This window comes from Carcharodon carcharias, chromosome 12, assembly GCF_017639515.1.
Source record: "Carcharodon carcharias isolate sCarCar2 chromosome 12, sCarCar2.pri, whole genome shotgun sequence".
Taxonomy (NCBI): domain Eukaryota; kingdom Metazoa; phylum Chordata; class Chondrichthyes; order Lamniformes; family Lamnidae; genus Carcharodon; species Carcharodon carcharias.
In genome coordinates this window covers 75,545,507-75,558,597 of record NC_054478.1, presented here as the reverse complement: position 1 = coordinate 75,558,597, position 13,091 = coordinate 75,545,507, and the positions used below count along the sequence as shown (strand labels likewise).

At 42.6% G+C, this 13,091-nt stretch overlaps 1 protein-coding gene across 2 annotated transcripts in view; it reads right to left on the bottom strand.

The window, feature by feature from the left end:
• The window catches only part of kalrna (kalirin RhoGEF kinase a), a 1,007,899-nt gene that overhangs the window by 170,779 nt on the left and 824,029 nt on the right, over positions 1-13,091 (bottom strand). The gene's annotated exons all lie outside the window — the stretch shown is intronic.

The following is a 13,091-nucleotide window of genomic DNA, read 5'->3' as shown; positions in this document are numbered from 1 at the left end:
CTGTAATCTCCTGCTCTATCCCTTCCTCCCATTTTTAATAATGGGACAATGTTAGTAGTCCTCCAGTCCTCTGGCACCTTATCTGTGGCCAGAGAGATTTTAAAAGTTACTGCCAAGGCCCCTGATATCTCTTCCCTTGCCTCCCTCAACATCCTGGGATACGTCTCATCCAGGTCTGCAGATTTATCCACTTTTAAGGCTGCTAAACCTGCCAGTACCTCCTCTCTCTCTATGTTAATTTCCTCTTATATTTCACAGTCCTTCACCCTAATGTCTATATCTGCATCATCCTTTTTCATTGTGACGACTGACGCAAAGTATTCATTGAGGGCTGTACCCACGTCTTCCGGATCCACACACAAATTACCTCAGTGATCCCTAATTGGCTCTACTCTTTCACTAGTTATTCTCTTTCTCTTTATATATTTTTAAAAAACCTTTGGGTTTTCCTTTATTCTACCCACCTATGCTTTCTCATGCACTCTCTTAGCTTTCCTAATTTCCTTTTTAAGTGCCCCTCTGCATTTTTTATACTCCTCTAAGGACTCTGCTGTATTGAGCCCTCAGTATCTGCCATAAGCTTCCCTTTTTTGGAATCCTAACCTTTATGTCCCTTGACATCCAAGGTTCCTCGGACTTGGTCCCCCACTTTGTCTTTACTGGAGCATATTAGCCCTGTACTCTCACTATTTCCTCCTTGAATGCCTCCCACTGCTCTGACACAGTTTTATCTGCAAGTAGCAGCTCTCAGTCCACTTGGCCCACTTGGGCCAAATCATATCTCATCTTAGTAAAATTAGCCTTTCCCCAGTTTAGAACTTTTATTCCTGGCCCAACCTTATCCTTTTCCATAGCTACCCTAAATCTAACTGAGTTATGGTCACTATCTCCAAAATGCTCCCCTACTGATACACCTTCTAACTGCCCAGGCTCATTTCCGAATATTAGGTCCAGAACTGCCCCCTCCCTTGTTTTGCTTTCTACGAACTGGCTAAAAAAGTTCTGCTGGATGCAACTTAAGAATTTTGCTCCCTCCCTACCTTGCACACTAAAACTATCCCAGTTAATATTTGGGTCGTTAAAATCCCCTATTACTGCCCTATTATTCTTACACTTCTCTGAAATTTGATTACACATTTGATCCTCTATCTCTCCCTGACTGTTTGGGGGCCTATAATACACACCCAACAGCATATTTGACCCTTTTGTGTTTTTTACTTCTACCCATATGGCTTCATTTGATGATCCTTCCAAGATATCATCCTTCCTCAATGCTATAACTGATTCCTTGAACAATGTTACAACCCCCACCTTCTTCTATTCCCCTCTCTATCTCATCTGAATACCCTATGACCAGGAATTTTGAGCTGCCAATCTTGCCCTCCTTTTAGCCAAGTCTCAGTCATATATAATACTCCTATCTCTGCCCTCAGCTCATCTGTCTTATTCCTCAGGCTTCTTGAATTAAAATACTCCATTTAGCTTTGCTAAACTCACTTCTTTCTTATCTAAGCTATGTTTCCTCTACCTTCCAGACTCACTTTCTAGCATTTTAACTTCTAATTCCATCTCAGCTTCTCTTCCCTCTGATCTACTTTTCAGGATCCCACACCCCTGCCAATTTAGTTTAAATCTGCCCCAAAAGCATTGGTATTGTTCTGGTATTTAAAAAAAAATAGACAGTGGTCTGAGAGAGGGCGCGTGAGACAGTGAGACTTGAAAGTTGAGGTCTAGAGGCACTGATTAAAGTTAATAGCTTAAATAAGGTACAAACTGGATTCTGAAAGAAGGAATAGATTTTTTACATCATGGATGGGCAGCCGAGAGCTGTTGCTTGCAATTCCCGTACCATTTGGGAACCTCAGGTCATGACATGTATTGGAACTGTCTCCAGCTGGTTGAGTTGAAGCTTAGGGTTTCAGAGTTTGAAGGGCACGAGAATCACTGTGGAGCATCAGGAAATCTGAAATTTTCCCTGATTGTATATTTCAGGACGTGGCCACCCCTCAGGCAGAGCAAGTTCATGATAGTAGATGGCTGAGCAATCCAGAAGAGAAGGAAGAGGTAGAAAGTTCGGTAGTCTTTGGGTTGGGTGTGATTCTCATAACAGTACTCAGTAATAGAGACTGCTGCGAGTTACAACACAATGAAGGAGTGCAGTTCAGACCATGGCACAAATGCACAAGGGACTACACATTGTGAGGGGCAGGGAATAGTAAAGTGTAAAAAAGCAATCGTTATAGGAGATTCTATAGTTTAGGCACATAGTCAGACAGTTTTGTAACCATGATCGTTGGTACCACATGGTGTGTTGCATCCCTGGTGACAGGGTAAAGGACATCACAGAGAGGGTGCAGAATATTCTGCAAGGGGGTAGGGAAGGAGCCAGAAATTGTGGTGCACTTCAGATTCAACAACATAGACAGGGGAGGTATTAAGGTCACATGGTCAGAATTTCAGGCACTAAGGATAAAGTTTAAAAAGTAGCACCTTGAAGGTGGCATCTCTGAATTACTTTCAGTGATGCACCAGTGAGATTAGTGTCATGGACAGAATTTATCTACTCTCCTACTGCCCGTAATCAGGATGCTTTGTATGGAAAGAGTGAGTTTTCTTATGCTTGGATTGTTATTTCCAATTAAATAATTCAGCATCAAGTTTTTATGCGATTTAAATAAAGAAGGTTATTTATATTCTTACACACATACCTCGAATTAACACAACATCACACACTTGGTCTCACACACACACATACACATATACAGATAAAGATAAAGATAAAGATAGCGCATTTTTACAGATTACAGTTAATTCAGACTCTGATTTACAATTTCCAGTCTCCCACATGGCAGGCCTGTGATTTTTTGAATGGATTTGATGATTTAAAGTTGAAGTGAGGGCCTTGTAACTCTTTCGAGTACAAACCCGTTTCCATCTGTCTCAGATGAAGTTACATTGTTTCATAGTTTGCCATTGTGAGATTTGAACTCTTGATCTTGGGGTTACAAACCCAGTACCATAACCACTTGGCTATTTAGGCCAAGCGTGAGGGCCTTGTAAAGTGAACGGTTCACAGCAGGTTGCAAAGTTTTTTGTAGTCCAATATCTAGGAGGTTGATTCTCAGGTGAACTTTGAAACTGGAACAGGTTAAGTACTTTGGCTGCTTGATGACTTGCAGCTGGTTTCACAGTCTGGTTCTTGGACTGGCTGATGACTAATGGCTCTGCTGATCTTATGGGTCCTGGGCAATAAGGGTGCATTCCCTGAACCCAGTTTTGATCACATGACAACTGTGTTAACACTTCTGAGAAGCACCCAGGCTAGTTTGGATGGGGGAGGCCATGGTGATACAATGGGAAGTTGATAGTGGCCATTGAGTTTCGATCTTCCCCTTGTCCAGTATGAAACATGGAGATAGGCAGACTTGAAACTCCATAGTCTTTAGGTGTTGGCCCATCTTTAAATAATGAGATATGTGAATTCCATAAATGACTGTGAACTACCCTCACCTATGTCCATATTTGGCTAGGTATTCATTGAAGACTTGACACTGTCTGTAGTCCAAAAGTTCATAACATGATATGCCTGTACTGGGCATGAGAGTAGAAAAAGGAAGATAGGCAAGACCAATGCCTGACTTGAAGCATGTTGCAATAAGTGGGCTTCAGCTTCTTAGGGCATTGTGACCAGTTCTGGGGCTAGAGGCACCCGCTCTAAAGGGACAGGTCCCACCTAAACAGGACAGAGACCAATATCTTTGCGGAGAGGTTCACTAGTGTGACTGGGAAGGGTTTACACTAAATTGGCAATGGGCTGTGCACCAGCATATAAAAGTGGAAAAGATACCTAAAGGAGTTAGAGTATTGGATAGTACTAGAGAATGAAGTACCTCCATATTAGGTAGGAGCAGGCTAAGGAGGACTACGAAGAACACAAAGTCAGGTTTAGAATGCATGTATATAAATGCACAGGTGTGCTGAATAAGGTTGGTGAGCTATAAGTGTAAACAGCTGTGTGGGAATGTGGGCCCAAAACTTCCGATCAGAGTCAGAAACTCTGGCCGGAATTTTCCAGCCCCTCACACTGGCAGGATCTTGTGGTCCCGCTGATGTGAATGGAGATTTCAATGGCTCGCTGGCCCTGTCACAGGGGTGTTGGAAGATTCCAGCCCCTGTGTCTGTGATTGGTAAGTGGCAAATATGACTAATCTAGCTGAATTTTTTGATGAAATCACAGAAGGTTAGTGAAGGGAATGTAATGAATGTTGACTATATGGATTTTAAGAAAGCATTTGACAAGGTACCAAATAAAGGGTTGGTTAACAAAATTGAGGTTCATGGAATAGGAGGGTCAGTATCAGCTTGGATAAAATATTGGCTTAAGGACAGAAAAGACAGAGTCGTAATAAATGGTTATTTTTCAGATTGGATGGTGAGGTCTGTGCTCTGTCAGTGGTGGGACCAGTTTTTTTGATAACAAATGACAAATTATAATTTCAAAACTTTCCATAATACCTAAATTGGAGGTATGGCCAACAGTGAGGATGAAACGAATCGACCAGAGCTTGACAAAGATAGACTAACAGAATGGGCAGACAAATGGCAGATGGAAATTAATACAGAGAAATGAGAGGTGCTGCATTTTGATAGAAGGGAAAGGAAGAAGCAATACAGACTTAATGACACAGTTCTAAAGATCTTTCAGGGACATAAAGATCTTCGGGTTCATGAGAACAGATCTTTGAAGGTGGCAGGACATACTGAGAAAGTAGTTTGCAAAGCATTTGGGATCTTGTGCATCATAAACAGAGCTTTCAAATAGAGTGGGGAGCTGGTTAGCTCAGTTGGCTTGAATGTGTCTCAGAATAACACCAACAGTGTGGATTCAATTCCTGTTCTGGCTAAGATAGACCTGGGACCTGCCTCCTTGCACTGCCCCTTTGAGTGGAAAGCAATGACAAATTCACCATTGAAAAAATATAGCCATGAAAACAGCTTAGGATCAAGCATTGGCAGACAATGAGCAAAGGAGTTTCCTTTGGGCAGAGCACCAATGAATGAATAAATAGAGTACAAAAACAGGAACTGTTGAAATTTTATACAGCTCTGGTTAGGCCACAACGAAAGTATTGCATCCAGTTCCGATAGGAAGAATGTGAAAGTCCTTGAGAGAGTGCAGAAATTTATCAGAATTGTTCTAAGGGTGAGTTAATTTAGATACAAGGTTAGCTTGGAGAAGCTGAGTTGTCCTCCTTGGAGCAAAGAGGTTGAGGGGTGATCTGATAGAGGTGTACAAGATTATGACAAGTTTAGATAAGGTAGTCAAAGAAGGGAAGGTCTTGTGGGCCAGTTGGGTAACATTCCTACCTCCGAGCCAGAAGTTCGAGTACCACCCCAGGACTTGAGGGCCACGGAAGGTGCATGTATGGCAGGGCCACGGAAGGTGCATGTATGGCAGGGCCACGGTAGGCGCATGTATGGCATGGCCAAGCAGATTGATTGCCAACCTGTATACCATTCCAACATACCTACAGCAGGTGATAGAAGCAGGAGAATCTCCTGATCAGCTAGAACCTACGGTAGGCAATGGAAAATCACTGCAGTACTTTGCCAAGCATAACCATGGACCAACACATGAAAGCCCATGGTCGCCAACACCTTCTTATGTTACCTGAAGAGAGAGTGAGAGACAAAGAAAAGCTGTTCCCATTTGCTGATCATACAAGGGTTAGAGGGAACAGATTTAAAGCTTTGTGCAAGAGGTGGTGTGAGGATGAACCTTTTTTTTTACACAGAGAGTGGTAATAACCTGGAGCTCACCACTTATTACCATGGTGGAAGTGCAGTTGATCAATGATTTCAAAAGAAAATTGGATGGGCGCTTGAGGGAAATAAATTTGCAGGACTAAGGAGATATAGCAGGAAAGTGGAACCGACTGGACTGCACTACAGAGATCCAGCATGGACTTGATGAGCCAAATGGCCTCCTACTATGCAGTAATGACTCTATGACTTTGTTATCAATTATACGAGGGACATCTTGTTTTTAGAATAATAGAAGAACGCATATAGGACAGCTCATGCTATGCCAATGACCCACCATTCCAGATAGCCAAATCCAATGCATCATATCATGGTTATTTGTCACCAACTGTTTAATTCAGATTGAAAAGTGAAGTGATTTGGAAAAGAGATGTTCTCATTGAGATTTCCAGCCCCTCCAGGATATTCAGTGACAGATCAATAGAGGCCAAAGTTGTCCCAAATCTCCCTTTTGCTGTAAATCCACCTCACAACTTGGCCTTGGATCTAACAATAGGCCCGAGAAAACCATTCCATTTAATGCCCAAGAACTCTTTTATATATTCTATAAATCTCAAGCTTAACTGACACTGAAGCTGATGAAAGACTATAATACCTTCACCCCATCTCTGCAGGGTTCTGGAAGAATGTTTCCAGATAAAACCAGCATCTGCCATTTCCTCCATGTACTGATAAAATTGAACAATTGTGATAGATCCCCTTGTATCTTCCAAAATGGCAATAAGACAGTATGAAAAATCCAAAGCTCTGATCACACCACAGGTACAGAGTTAACCTCAAAATAAATGTACTTGCCACCAAATGTCTTTCTATGTCGCTCCAGTAGAAGGTACAAGAATTTGATTTTCAGTCATCTAGTTAAACATTATTCTGTGCCTAAACAGAATTTGAACTACAGAATCATACATCACAGGAGGCTGCCATTTAGCCCGTTATAACTGTACCAGCTCTCTAAAAGAGCTCCAGTTAATCTCACTCCCCTGCTCTTTTCCACAGCCTTTCAAATATTTACTTTTTAAACTGTAGATCCAATTCCCCTTTGACAGTTACTATTCAATCTATTGCCACCACTTTAAGGATGTGCATTCCAAATCATAACTCATTGAGGAAAAAAAAATCCTCCTCTAGACTCCATCCTGGCAATTTTGACAGTTATTTCAGATTTATGCCCTCTGGTTGCCAACCCTCTTGCCAATGGAAACATTTTTTCCCTATCTACTTTATCAAAGCCCTTCATAATTTTGAACACATCAATTAACCTTCTCTGCTTTAAGCAGAACAATCCCAGTTCTCCTGCCTTTATAGATAACTGAAACTCCTTAGCCTTGGAACCACAGTAGCAAATTTCCCAGATGCCTCTCTAAGGCCTTGACATGCCTGGAATTAGACACAGATCTAACCAGTGACTTGTAAAGGTTTACCACAACTTCCTTGCTTTTGTGCTTTATGGCCCAGATCTTCCAGTCTCTGAATAGTTGGAGGCTGGACGTATTCCCCAAGATGTGTTAAAGAACCCCTCGGACATTCCAGCAACTTCCAATCGGAAATTCCCCAGCTCTCCTGGACCCTCTGAAAATATCTCCAATTCTGAGTTAGAATCGGAGGCTTCAGACAGTTCCTACTTACTTACCTGGATAGTTACCCAGGAAATGTTAGACAGAAAAGTCCTAGTCTAACTCCTGGGTAACTATACAACAGACCCCTTTCTACTCCCCACTTGATGCCCCAACTTCCACAACCCCCAGCCCGACCTCACCACCTGATCCCTTGGACCCCGACCTCACCATCCGACTCCCGCCCACCACATCCAGACTCCCTGAGTACCCCCCAACCTGAGCTCACCACATGACTCCCCCATCAACGCCCCCGACTCCCTCCATATGTCCTGACCCGACCTGATTAGCCCCCAACTCCCGACTCGCCCCACCATGTCCCAACTCCTCCCCAGCCTGAACAACCCCCACCACCTGACTTCCCCCGACACCCTGACTCACTCCAAAGTCCCGACACCCCAACCTCCCGCTCCTCAACTTGACTAGCTTCTACTACCCTACCCTCTCATCAACTCTACCCCCTTATCTGGTTTGTTTTAATATTCTTTCAAGGGATGTGGGTGTCACTGGCAAGGCTAGCATTTGTTGTCCATCCCTAATTGCTCTTGAACTAAGCGGCTTCGTAGGCCTTTTTAGAGGGCAGAAAGGAGTCAACCACATTGTAGCTGGGTCTGGAGTCACATACAGGCCAGACCAAGTAAGGATGACAAATTTCCTTCCCTAAAGGACATTGGTTAACCAAATGGGTTTTTACAACAATCAATGATAGTTTCTTGATCACCATTACAGATATTAGCTTTCAATTCCAGGTTTTTATTAACTGAATTCAAGTACTGCCAGCTGCCACGGTGGAATTTGAACCCATGTCCCCAAAACATTAGCCTGGGCCTCTGGATTACTAGTCGAGTGACAATATCACTACCCCACCGTCTCCACTAAAAGAGCCACCTGTGGCGCGAGCCATGGTTTGGCCACCCGTGAATTAACCCATACCCACTACCAAGAGTCACTACAAACTCCACGCCAGTGAAGTTCAGCCAACGCACTGAAAAACGCTCGTCTTAGCGAGGGTTCTACAGGGTTTGCAATATTGATACCAACACATCAATTAGACACTTGAAGACAATGAGCCCTGAGTTAATCAGTAGCACCTGATGCCATGTGCCCTCTTATCCCAAATAAGTGGACAAAGAAACTATCATCAGGTACCTCACTATCTTAGTGGAATTAAATTTTATAAACTAACAAGGAGACATGGAGCAGTATTTTGCCCTTGTCGGGCAAGCTCAGTGGAGGTGGCAGGGGTTGGTTGGGAAGCCAACCGCTGCCCACGATCAGGGCTGGACCGCGATTTCATGTTGGTGGGCCAATTAAGGCCCGCCCAGCGTGATACGTGTACTTCAGTGCTCAGCACTGCCTGTGATGGGGGGGTGGGGGGGGGTGGGGGGCAGGGAGGAGGGTGAACTTCACGCATGCGCATAGGTGCACGCTGAAAAAGCTCCCTGAGACACAAAGCTGCCTCAGGGAGATGAACAGTTTTCAAAATAAAAAATAAAATATTTTAAGGTATTAAAAAACATGTCCCCTCATGTGACTCAGCTCACGTGAGCAGGGATATGTTAGAAATTAGGATGAAATGTTATTTTTATTTTTTAATGACGGACGGGCAGCGAAAAATCTAAATCAATTGGCCTTTTTATTATCAGCGGATGCATTGCTAATTCCCAAAATATCGTGCAAGTGCGCAATGATGTCGGGACGCTCGCCCAACGCCATTGCGTGCCAATTTATGCTCGAGCGGATCGGGCGTGCACTCGCTCACTCAGTGAAAAATCCTGGCCATGGTAATAAGAGGGACTGTTCCACAGGTGACTGACATTTTAGATAATCAGTCTGGAGATAACAGGAAGTGACATCCTTAGGTGGCTGCCACCCTTAAGAAACCAATCAGAGTCTGATCACGCACTCCCTGAACCAAACCAGAACCACCATTGATCATGAGCATGGGCAGTGTATCTGAAAGAATTAAAAAGCACTACCATTGTTACCATCTCAAAAGGACAAATTAATATTAGGTGGGTGAAGACTCACAGAATTACAGTTATGAGACCTTAAACACATTCATAGTATCTACCATGAGTAGGCTTCAGGAGCCAGTTGAAATAAAATAAAATTAACGTCTAAAATTGTAATACATTCTTCACTGTATTTAAAAAAGTCCCATCATCACAGCCCATTCAAACCTTTTAAATCTCCTCAAGTGGTTAATCTCTTACAAAAAAGAAACTTCTATTCATACCCCACATCAAAGACAGCTAATCCTTTAACAACCACTTTGAGCTGTTAATCAAACCCTGCGAGGTAACTGTAGCTTGGGCATTGAAATAACTGCACATCTTGACAGTTACAAAGATCTTAGCAACCCTTCAAGAACATTTACATCTACTCCATAAATTCTTGATTCCCATGCTGCGGTTAAGTCCCTTGCTAAAGTCAAAATGGGGTCTGTCTGAACTCAGCATTGAGTTCAAATGGTCCTGCTGAGTTTGGGTTTCCCTCGTGTGTCGATCATGCCTGACTTCCTTTCCCCTAATGGCAAAAATAGAATGTTGGAAATGGGGTGGACTTCTGCGTCCAGGACCCGGCTGCCATTTTGCAAGCTCTGCAGGAATCCAGGAAAACACGTCAAGTTCTGCAGGATCTAGACAATAAATAGTTTAAATCTGAGTATTATATCAACCCATGGGGATGAAATTGGTCTGGGCAGTAGTTAATTGGTAGTCTATGGGGCAAGAAAACCAGTGGAGTGTGATGTTCCCTATAATTTATTTTGCTGTTATGCATGGTGTCTTGGTTTCAAGGTGCAATACCTTTAATCATTTTGGCACAGCCACGCATGCGTGCTATCTTAAACAGGACAGAAAGTCATAACAAACAGGAGTAAGTACCTCGAGCCTGATCTGTTATTCAATAAGTTAATGGCTGATTTTTGTCCTCAATTCCACTTTCCCATCCAATTCACATATCCCTTGATACCCCCAGAGTTCAAAAAATCTGCCTATCTCAGCGTTAAATGTATTCAACAATGTAATATCCTCAACACTTTGGGTAGCAAATTTCTATCTTTAACAACCCTTTTACCAAAGATATACTTCCTCACCTGAGTTTAAAATGAACAACCCCATCCAGAGACTATGCCCCTAGTTCTAGATTCCCCAGCCAGGGGAAACAACTTCTCAGTGTCGACCTTGTCAAGTTCTCCCAGAATCATGTATGTTTCAATGAGATCACCACTCATTCTTCTAAACTCCAGAGAGCGTAGGCCCAAAGTACTCAATCTCTCATCATAGGGCAATCCTCTCAATCCAGGAATCAATACAATGAATCTTTGCTATATCACCTCCAAGGGAGGTATATCCTTCCTTAGATAATGGAGGCCAAAACTGCTCATAGTGATCCAAGTGTGGTCTCATCAAATCCTAAACACTTGTAGCAAGATTTCCTTATTCTTGATCTCCAGCCCCTTTGCAATAAAGGTTAAAATGTCATTTGCCTTCCTAATTGCTTGCTGTACCTGCATGCCATCTTTGTGCTCTTTGTAAGCTCTCTGAACATCAACATTTAAAAGTATCTCACCATTTAAAAATATTTTGCCTTTCTATTCTTCCCCACATTATATAACATCTTCTTGCCCATTAACTTAATCCGTCAATATTCTGCAGCCTCTTTATGTCCTCCACACAGCTTAATGTTACATCTAGTTTTGTATTGTCAGAAAATTTGGATCGACGAAGGGACTGAGGGTAACCTAAGTCATTACTATAGATTGTAGCTGAGGCCCCAGCACTGATCCTTGCAGTACTCACTAGTTGCAACCAGCCAACTTGAAAATTTCTTGTTTATTGCTACTTTCTATTTTCTGACCATTAACCAAAATCCTCTATTCCTGCTAATATATTACCCCTAACCCCATGAGCCCTTATCTTTTATGTGGCAAATGTTCTTGGAAATCCAAATTTACTACATGTACAAAAATCAAGGCTGACACTCCAGTGCAGTACTGAGGGAGCGTTACACTGTTTGAGGTGCTGTCTTTCAGAGGAGACATTAAACCAAGGATCCATCTGCCTGCTCGGGTAGATGTAAAAGACCCCATGGCACTATTTTAAAGAAGAGCAGGCGAATTATCCCCAGTATCCTTGCCAATATTTATTCCCCATTCAACAGCACATTAACAGAAAATCCCTTATCACAGTGCTGTTGGTGGGAATTTGCTGTGCAGCAAATTAGTTGCTGAATTTCCTAAATTACAGTAGTGACTACGCTTCAAAAGTACTTCATTGTCCGTATAGCACTTTGAGATGAGTGGTGGTCATGAAAAGCACTATATAAGTGCAAGTCTTTCTTTCTTTTTAAACTGGTTACCCTTTATTTACCCCTTTATCTACCCTATTAGTTATATCCACAAAAAACTCTAAAAATTTGTCAGACACAATTTTCCTTTCATTAAACCATGTTGGTTTTGCTTAATTATATTATAAAAAAATACTTTTTAACACTTCCTTAATAACAGATTCCAGCATTTTCCCAACAACTGATGTCAGGCTCACTGGCCTGTAGGCCCCTGTTTTCGCTCTCTCTCACATTTCTCAGATAGCGTGTTACATTAACCTTCCAATCTATTGGGACAATTTGTGTGTAGCCTGCCTGATACCTTCCAGTTTGCTGTGCATTTGGGAATGCCTTAGATAGAACACTTGTGTAATGGGTGCTTTCAATTTGCTCATGCCTGTTTTTCAGAAACTCCCAAGATCAATTTCACTGCATCATCTGATCTTTTCCATAACTGCCCTGTGAAATAATTTCATTTTTTCTAAGTAGTTAAGATGATTTTTTCACAATTGTTTTGTGGTTAAATGATCAAAATGGCCAACAATCAAATTTATTAATTCTCTGCATAAGGAGTTGGGTTAATTATGTGCTATTAAGGGATCCATTTTATTGAAACAAAACATGTTGGGCAGAATTTTACCCTTGGCACGTGGGCTTGGCGGGGGCGGTCGGGAAGCCAACTGCTGCCCGTGATTGGCACCGCACTGCCATTTCACGCTGGCAGGCTAATTAAGGCCTGCCCAGTGTGGAACATGAGCAGCAGCATTGAGCGCTGCCTGTGCTGCAGGTGGGAGTGCGAGTGGGCTTAGCGTGAACTTCGCACATGTGTGCGAGAGCTGCCTCAGGCAGATGAAACGCTGTTTAAAAAAACTAATGAAGAAATTAAAAATGTCATAAAGCATGTCCCCTCATATGACTCACATGTGACGCGGTCACATGAGCAGGGACATGTTTTTAATTCAAGTGTAAAATTTTTATTTTATTTTTATTTGCTTTAGGAAGTCTCATTCCACCCGCGGATGAGGTTTCCTAAAAAGTGCAAAAGCCGCTTGGCGTTTTTGCCTGCCCGCCAACAGAAGTTGGATGGACAGTGTAAATTTGAGTCTAATGGATTTCTAATGGCCTTAATAGGCCTTTTAATTGTCGATGGGCATGCTGCCAACTCCAGCGCGTGCCTGCAGAATGAAATATCATGGGACCAAGCAATGATGTCAGAACACTCGCCCGACGTCATCGGGTGTCATTTTACGCTCAGTCAGTTCGGGCGCGCACCCACTCACGGAGCTAAAAATTCTGGCCATCATTTTGGGCGGGATGAAACGA